Source organism: Leptonychotes weddellii, chromosome 1 (assembly GCF_054177405.1).
Source record: "Leptonychotes weddellii isolate Sample4059 chromosome 1, ASM5417740v2, whole genome shotgun sequence".
Classification (NCBI taxonomy): Eukaryota; Metazoa; Chordata; class Mammalia; order Carnivora; family Phocidae; genus Leptonychotes; species Leptonychotes weddellii.
Window position 1 is genome coordinate 96196981 of NC_138369.1, and position 8124 is coordinate 96205104.

An 8124-nucleotide genomic window follows, 5' to 3' on the forward strand; every position below is an offset into this window, starting at 1 on the left:
CACACACACACACACACACACACACACACACACACACACACACACACACACACACACACACACAGTTTCCGCTGTTATCTCTGAGGGCTAGGAGAGTTACTGAGAAGAGAGGAGCATTTCTAGAGCTTCATCTACCTCAATTTGGTCTCAGCCTCAATGTGTGAATACCAAGAAAGCTGTTCCCAGAAATGTTGGAGGGAACATTGCTCTTTCCCCAACCCTGTTCACTCTCCTCCAATCCTCCCATCAATCACTGAGCCCATCACTCATTTCAAGCCTTCTTTTAAACCTAACTTTCTTCAGTCAAAGACAGCCACAAAAACTTTGAGCTCCTTTTCCTCCCCCCCACCCCACCCTTTGCTCCATTCTCCTATCCCCCTAGTTAGGGAGACTGTACTGGTTTTTCTATTTTTCCCATTGGTGAGATACAAAGCTAACAGAAAGACACCACAGGGTGTTCAAAAAGTCAGATACATTTGTTTGTAAACAGTATTTTAGTTACTATCCAAATAATATGCTAAATGATTTTCTTCAACCTCCAAACCCCTCCTCAGGTGAAGCATCTCTAAATATAATGCAACGGGTCCAATTGTTAATCTGAAAAGTACAATAAAAACACAATGAGAGCTCTTCTGCCATTGCTACCACCATCCTTGGCACAACTCACCTTGCTTGGATCTTCCTGGGAGAATCCACTGCCATACACCACCATGACGAACTTCACAGTAGACCAGATCGGGGCCATCATGGAGAAGAAGGCCAATATCCGAAACATGTCCATCATTGCCCACGTGGACCATGGCAAGTCCATGCTGATGGACTCGCTGGTGTGCAAGGCCACTGTCATTGTCTCCGCCGGTACTGGGGAGACCCGCTTCACCAACACCTGGAAGGATGAGCAGGAACGTTGCATCACCATCAAGTCAATAGCTATCTCCCTCTTCTATGAGCTCTCAGAGAATGACTTGAACTATGTCAAGTAGAACAAGGATAGTTACGGCTTTCTCATCAACCTCATCAGCTCCCCCAGGCATGTGGACTTCTCCTCGGAGGTGACTGTTGCCCTCTGTGTCACTGACGGTGCCTTGGTGGTGGTGGATTGTGTATCTGGTGTGTGCGTGCAGACAGAGAGAGACGGTGCTGTGGCAGGCCACTGCTGAGCATAGCAAGCCTGTGCTGATGATGAACAAGATGGACCGGGCTCTGCTCGAGCTGCAGCTGGAGCCTGAGGAGCTTACCAGACCTTCCAGCACATTGTGGAGAATGTCAGTGTCATCATTTCCACCTACGGGGAGGGTGAGAGTGGCCCATGGACAACATCATAATCGACCCTGTACTTAGGACTGTCAGCTTTGGGTCTGGATTCCACAGTTGGGTCTTCACCTTGAAGGAGTTTGTAGAGATGTATGTGGCCAAATTTGCTGCTAAGGGCAAGGGCCAGCTGGCGCCTGCTGAGCAGGCCAAGAAAGTGGAGGACATGATGAAGAAGCTGCGAGCTGACCTGTATTTTGATCCAGCCAACAGCAAATTCAGCAAGTCAACCACCAACCCTGATGGAAAGAACTACCACAGATATCCTGCCAGCTCATCTTAGGCCCTATTTTCAAGGTGTTTGATGAGATTCATGAATTTCAAGAAAGAGGAGACAGCAAAGTTGACTATGCCTTTGGCCATGTGTTCTTAGGTCTGGTGTCCACTGGCCTGAAGGTCAGGATCATGGGGCCCAACTACACCTCTGGGAAGAAGGAGGACGTGTACCTGAAGCCCATCCAGAGAACAATATTGATGACGTGCTGTTACGTGGAGCTGACTGAAGATGTGCCTTGTGGGAACATGGTGGGTCTGGTGGGTGTGGAACAGTTCCTGGTGAAGACTGGCACCATCCCCAACTTTGAGCATGCCCAAAACATGCAGGTGATGAAGTTCAGCCTGAACCCCATTGTCCAGGTTGCTGTGGAGGCCAAGAATCCAGCCGACCTTCCCAAGCTAGTGGAGGGGCTCCAACAGCTAGCCAAGTTAGACCCTATGGTGCAGTGTGTCATTGAGGAATCAGGGGAGGATACCATTGCAGGCACAGAGGAGCTGCACCTGGAGATCTGTCTGAAGGACCTGGAGGAGGACCATGCATGCATTCCCATCAAGAAAGCTGACCCCGTAGTCTCATACCATGAGACTGTCAGGAGTTGAATGCGCTCTGCCTGTCTGGAGAACTCTGTCCAAGTTCTCCAACAAGCACAACCAGCTGTACATGAAGGCACGGCCCTTCCCTGATGGCCAGACCTTGAAAAGGGCGAGGTGTCCACCTGCCAGGAGCTCAAGCAGCGGGCCCACTATCTAGCCAAGAAGTAGAAGTGGAATATGGCCAAGGCCTGCAAGATCTGGTGCTTTGGCCCGATGGCACCAGCCCCAGTGTCCTCATTGACATCACCAAGGGTGTACAGTATCTCAACAAGATCAAGGATAGTGTGGTAGCTGGCTTTCAGTGGGCCGCCAAAGAGCAGGCTCTGTATGAGGAAAACATGCATGACGTGCACTTTGATGTGACCCTGCATGAGGATGCCATCCACTGTGGGAGTGGCCCGATCATCCCCACTGCCCGGTGCTGCCTTTACACTAAGAGGCTGACCACTCAGCCCTGGCTTACGGAGCCTATCTACCTTGTGGAGACTCAGTGTCTGCAACAAGTGAAATTGGTGGCATCTACGGAGTCCTGAACAGGAAGTGGGGTCATGTCTTTGACAAGTCCCAGATGGCTGGCACCCCCATCTTTGTTGTGAAGGCCTACCCCCCTGTGAATGAATCCTTTGGCTTCACTGCTGACCTGATGTCCAACACTGGTGGTAAGACCTCCCCCCAGTGCATTTTTGACCACTGGCAGATCCTGCCCAGGGATCCCTTCCACAACAGCAGCCACCCCAGCCAGGTGGTGGCCAAAACACGCAAGTGAGAAGGCCTGAAGGAAGGCATCCTAGCCCTGGATAACTTCCTGGACAATTTGTAGGCAGCCCTCCCCTGCAGCCCACCACCCTGGATGGGACTGAGCACAGCCCCTGCACACGGCTGACAACTGACCATAGCAACAAGCCCTCACATTCTCCATGACACCTTGAGACTGTCCAGACACTGATGCTCCACCTGACAGGTGCTGGGACACACTCAGTACCATCACTCAACATGAACTCTTGATGCCATTTCTTTTGATATTTATTTCAAGATTTCAGAAGCAACAGAAATGCCCTGACAGCAGGGACTTATTTGGCCAGTGGGGAAGTGGGATGAGACACTCAACACTTTTTTTTTCATTTCAGAAACTCAAATGTCCAAAAAAAAAAAAAAAAGAAAGAAAGAAAGAAAGAAACAAAAGAAAAAGAAATATTAATGCACTAAGAGGTTTATTTTGGGTAAATGGCCCATAGTGGATTTTTTTTCCCAGAAAGGGGGAAGGAACAAGCGGGTAGACCTTTCTCTTTGGACAGAAGCTAGAAGGCAGGAAACTTTGTGCGTTGTCACCATGAGCACCTCCAGCTGTATTAGTGCCATTAGAATAATAAATTTGATATGGTGGTGACAAAAAGAAAAACACTATAAGAGTATCCAAAAATCTGGAAACATAGATAAAATTGTGTATTCATGGTACTTGTTTAGATTAAGCCCACTATTTTAAATGAAGCGATTCCTCACCTGAAATGTAGTTGTAATTGAAAACAGAAATATAAGTTTCTCCTGTGCTGTCTGACATTACAAACACCCTGCATATTTCCATGTGATTAAAAAAACTTAACAAGTGGACAATATGATTAGCACCCATTCCCCATATAGTCTTTGGAGCTAAATGGATTAACATAAGACACATTTATCTACACATAAATCCTCCCATGAGGATGACCAATTCAAATTCAGAGTATGTTTATAATATATTTATCAGGATATACCAAAAATAAAGGTGATTTTGAATTTTGCATTTTAATGAAATCCTAGAGACTCCAATGAGAAGCCAAGTAGAAAAGGGTCACAGTGTCCTATTTCTATTTTTCTCTAAAAATAGAATTCCTTTTACATAAATATTCTATCTGTATTACACAATAAATCTAAATAAGTGAGAGAGAACTTGTGCTCAGAATCTTGTCACCTCAGCAGAGCTAACTTTTCGTTTGACACTTCTAGCTCTGGTGAGTAATTGCAATGAGTACAGTCTCCCATTTTCAATTAATACTATCTCAGAAGTGTGTTCCATGTAGCTATGTAGTCTTTGTAATTTGAATTTCAATACCTATACCATATTTTTAATTATTCCCCAGTTGTTGGGCATTTATTTTATGATCTTTTCCATAATAATTAACACTGTGGCTAATCTTCATTTATTTAGCTTTTTTCCCTTATGAATTATTTCTTTAGAACATTCTAGGAAGTAGGATTAAATAAAGGTCAAGACCCTAGATGTGAAGAGGTTTTCATTTCACTCAGTGACCAACAGGTTTGAGGGCTCTGCACATGGCCTCCCACCTTTTCCATCAGAGACAGACAATCCTCTATCAGAGGTTTATCAAGTGGCTGCAGTCCCCTACTAGAATGCTGGGACAATCTCAGAGTCAATTTCAGAAAAATATAGGCTTAAATATTATGACCTTTAACCCATATAAGCTTGCTATATGTTGCTACCACGTGATTCTCAACAAAAAGTAACACCAGAACTTTCAGATTATAATAATTTTGCTGAAAAAAAAAAGTGACCAAGGAGTGTCATTTAGAAAGTTGTATGCCCCATCAATAAATGTAAAATTTGCATTTCTTTTATATTAGTGAGATTGAACTAGTTTTCATATATTTACTAGTTATTTCTTCTTGAATAAAATGTCTCTTTCTTTCCCCAGCTCATTTACTGGTAAGAATCTACTATTTTTGTATAAACATTTTATATAATAAAGATTTTAAGCCTTTTAAATATGTGTTAATATTTTCCAGTTTATTTTTTTAATATAATTCTAACATTGTGTTAATAAGCTATATCCACCTCCAATTCTCATAGTATTGCTTCAGAAAGCTTTGGATATAGACTTTGGTTCAAAGGGCAATTTAATTTGTGTAAATCACTAACATACATGTTTTCAGAGACAATAACACAAAATTGTCATGTGTTGGGATTTTTACAACAAGCCAGGATTAAATGATGGAAATATCTTTGGTCAATGCTAAATTTATGTAGTAACTCTTTTTTTTTTTTTTTGTATCATATAAACAGAATAATCAATTAACATAGGCTGGAACTTGAGGGAACCTCAATGTAGGTCATGGGGTTGGGGCTTGGGAATGTGGAGAGACAGGAGCTGGGCCTTCCTGGGATGACATGAGATAAAGTCATGTGGTTTGGGATGGACAGATGACATGTGGACTGGGAAGAACTGAGTTATGAGGAGTTTCTCTTTTCTGTCTTTCTACATTCTCTTTTCCAACCACTTTCTGATCACCAGATCAGATTTCCATAGGACGTAGTTTACAAATAGTTTTAGTGTCTCCCTTCATTTCCTTTCTCTCTTCCTCTCTTCCCAAACTCCCTTACTTCTTTTCCTCGTCTTATGGCAAGACAGTGGAGTCAGACAATCTGGATCCAGGCCCTATCATTTGATTTTTTTTTAAGATTTATTTATTTGAGAGAGAGGGACAGACAGAAAGATGATATCAAGCAGACTCCACGCTGAGCGTGGAGCCCAATGTGGGGCTCCATTTCAAGACCCTGAGATAATGACCTGAACCGAATCCAAGAGTCGGATGCTTAACTGACTGAGCCACCCAGGCTCCCCGCTACTATTCGATTATTACTTGACTTTTGCCAGGTTACTTTTTGAGTCTCAGTTTCCTCATCTGTAAAATGGAGACAATAATAGTACCTATTTCTAGAAGGCTTCCATGAAGATTAAAGAAGATAGTGTTTAAATGCTTAACACAATGTGGTAGACTACTTTATTCACAAATATTTGATGCTCCCACCTGGAGGAGGATTAGATTCTCCAATCCTACTGATGTCAGCCCTGGCCATGAGTCTTGATTTAGTCAATGAAATATGAATAGAGGTGACATATGACACTTTGAGGCAGAAAATTTAAGAGCCAGTACACAGTTTGCCATGTTTTCTTTTCCCTCTGCTGTAATGACCAACAATGTTCCAGCCAGAAACTGTTCTATCACTCTTGAGTCTCAAAGTGAAGAGGATGTAGAATAGTCATAGTCAACATGCAGTGGGCATGTAGCATGGGCGAGCAAAAAAAACCTTTGTTACAAGTTATAAACCACTGAGCTTTGGGGGTTGTTTGTTATCACAGCATAACCTAGCCTATATTGATTTATAAACACAGTATCTGGCATATTTAGCTTATATAATGACTGGTGAGCTCTTAGCCAAGGTCCAGTGCTCAGATAGGCATAAAAAACATTTGAGTTCTGACCAGCCAGAAAGGAGTGTCCTTGATCACACATAGTAACAGCTTCAAAATACATGAAGTTAGAACTAATAGAACTGCAAGGAAAAATAGGCAAATCCACAATTATAGTCAGAGATTTCAATACTTCTATCCCAACAATCAACTGAACAAATAGAAAATCAATAAGGACATAGAATATTTGAACAACAACCAATTTGATCTGTTTGACATTTATAGACTATTCCATCCAACAATAGCGAAACACACATTCTTTTCAAGTGCATACAAAGCAATCATCAAGATAAACTATATTCTAGGCCATTTAATAAGTCTTAATTGAAAACATTCAGAGTACATTCTCTGACTACAAAGGAATTATAAATCAGTAAGAGAAAGATATCTGGAAAATCCCTAAATATTTGGAAATTACACTACACAATTCTATACCTGTGTACCAACGAAGAAACAGGAAAACTAGAAAACATCTCAAACAGTATGAAAATGAAAGCACAATGCAGCAAAATTTGTGGGGTGCAGCAAAAGCCATGCTTAGAAGAGCTATACCTTAAAATCTTATATTAAAAAAGAAGGTCCAAAATCAAGAATCAAAGCTTTCAACTTAAGAAGCTGTGAAAAGAAGAGACTTTAAACCAAAGCAAGCAGAAGGAAACAAATAATAAGAGCAAAAATCAATAAAATAAACACAGACAAAAGAGAAAATGAATGAAACCAAAAGCTGGTTCTTTGAAAAGATCAATAAAATCAAGAGACAAGAAGAAAGAAGACACCAATATTATAAATCAAAGAAAGGACATCACTACAGATTCTATAAATATTAAAAGTACAATAAATTTATCAATAAATTTGACAACTTGAACAAATTTCTTAAAAGACACAACATTGATTCAAAAAGAAATAGAAAACCTGCTTAGCTTCATATCTATTAAAGAAATTAAATTCCTAGTATCTATTTTAAAAATTGAAGTCCTAATCTGAGCCCAAGTCTAAACCCAGAGAGCTCTACCAGTTAATTTCATCAAAAATTTAAGGAAAAATATGATCAGTTCTACATAAAGTCCTTCAAAAAATAGAGGAGAGGAGGGTGCCTGGGTGGCTCAGATGGTTAGGTGTCTGCCTTTGGCTCAGGTCATGATCCCAGGGTCCTGGGATCGAGTCCCGCATTGGGCTCCCTGCTCAGCGGGTAGCCTGCTTCTCCCTCTTCCTCTCTCTCTCTGTCTCTCATTAATAAATAAATAAGATCTTTTAAAAAAAAATAGAGGGGAGGAAGGAATATGTCCCAACTCATTTCATGAAGCCAGCATTACTAATATCAAAACTTGTTAAAGATCTAAGAAAACCACTGACCAATATCATTCAGGAATGTACGTGCAAAGATCCTTAGCAAGATATTAGCAAATTGAATCCAACAGTATTAAAAATTATACTATACCATGATCCAGTAAGTTAATTCCTGGAAAATGAATTTCAAATCAACCACAAAAATCGGTCAATATAGGGCGCCTGGGTGGCTCAGTTGGTTAAGCGACTGCCTTCGGCTCAGGTCATGATCCTGGAGTCCCTGGATCGAGTCCCGCATCGGGCTCCCTGCTCGGCAGGGAGTCTGCTTCTCCCTCTGACCCTCCCCCCTCTCATGTGCTCTCTCTCATTCTCTCTCTCTCAAATAAATAAATAAAATCTTTAAAAAAAA

General features: G+C 41.7%; 1 pseudogene; it reads left to right on the plus strand.

Annotated features, from left to right (window-relative positions):
* The first annotated feature begins 670 nt into the window (after positions 1-670).
* LOC102745929 (elongation factor 2 pseudogene) lies at positions 671-3050 on the plus strand (annotated as a pseudogene).
* The last annotated feature ends 5074 nt before the right edge of the window (positions 3051-8124 follow it).